This window comes from Temnothorax longispinosus, chromosome 12 (genome assembly GCF_030848805.1).
Source record: "Temnothorax longispinosus isolate EJ_2023e chromosome 12, Tlon_JGU_v1, whole genome shotgun sequence".
Classification (NCBI taxonomy): domain Eukaryota; kingdom Metazoa; phylum Arthropoda; class Insecta; order Hymenoptera; family Formicidae; genus Temnothorax; species Temnothorax longispinosus.
Window position 1 is genome coordinate 10,189,354 of NC_092369.1, and position 1,048 is coordinate 10,190,401.

General features: G+C 39.4%; 1 protein-coding gene across 1 annotated transcript in view; it reads right to left on the minus strand.

The window, feature by feature from the left end:
* The window catches only part of Mrps33 (mitochondrial ribosomal protein S33), a 36,398-nt gene that overhangs the window by 14,972 nt on the left and 20,378 nt on the right, over nt 1-1,048 (minus strand). The gene's annotated exons all lie outside the window — the stretch shown is intronic.

Sequence of the window (1,048 nt, forward strand, 5' to 3'; positions counted from 1 at the left end):
TATACTGCAAGTGTTGCAACATTTAACCGATCAATTACGTGTGTACCAGTCGTATTATGCAGCCGTTATGCTTTAGAGTGCATTTGTGTCGTGCAGTTGACGAAGTTCATCGACTTCTTGTCGTATTATCCGGCCATTATTTTTCGTTCCGCTTCCTCACCGATTAATATCGCGCTCCAGATATAATCGCGGAAATGTCACACGTTTTTCCAAGTATTAGAATTTCATAATGTAATTAATTTTAATATATATTTACGTAATAAAAAATGCAGAAATTTTTAATACATGTATACTTGTTATACACTTGTTTGAACCAACAATTATGCGATTACGTTTTATAAGCTTATTTATACGATGCTTTTCTTTCACGAGCATTTTATTATCCGACGTGATTTGCAAAATTATGCTAATTATTATTCTCATCATGTGAAACAATTGCATGAGTTGCTGAATTATTATTCATCGTGTTATGTTATCTCTCGTAATAATGGTGATAAAATTTCTTCGCGTATTACGCGCTCAAATTATTAATTTTGTTGGCATTAGGAGTGTGAGACACACACACACACACACACACACATTAAACATACTGTTTTAAAACGCTTTTGTCAGCGCCGAGCTTTCGCGCGACCGATTTTCAGCTAAAACGCGCGCTATCGCTTTTACTGTACGCAAAATGAAAGGCGCGGCTTTAATTACCATCGCTGTCACACCAAAAGCGTTAATATACGTCAACGTTTTCGTCGTAGATATTATCATCGCTTTTGCCGTAGCTGTGATATATCTTTGCCACCGTGTAGAAGTGTGCTGCAAAATTCTACAGAGTGTGCAAGGAAGAGAGAGTGTACTCTCCGTTCAAGGAAGAAGAGGGAGGTTGGCAAAGAGAGAGAGAGAGAGAGAGGGGGGGAGGGAGAAAGAGAAAGAGAGAGAGAGAGAGAGGCCGAGAGAGCAATACGGCTAGAGAGTGGGAAAATGAAAGAGAGCAAGTGAACAAGAGTGAGAGAGAGAGAGAGAGAAAGAATGACAGTAGGTTCGTTCGCCACACCAG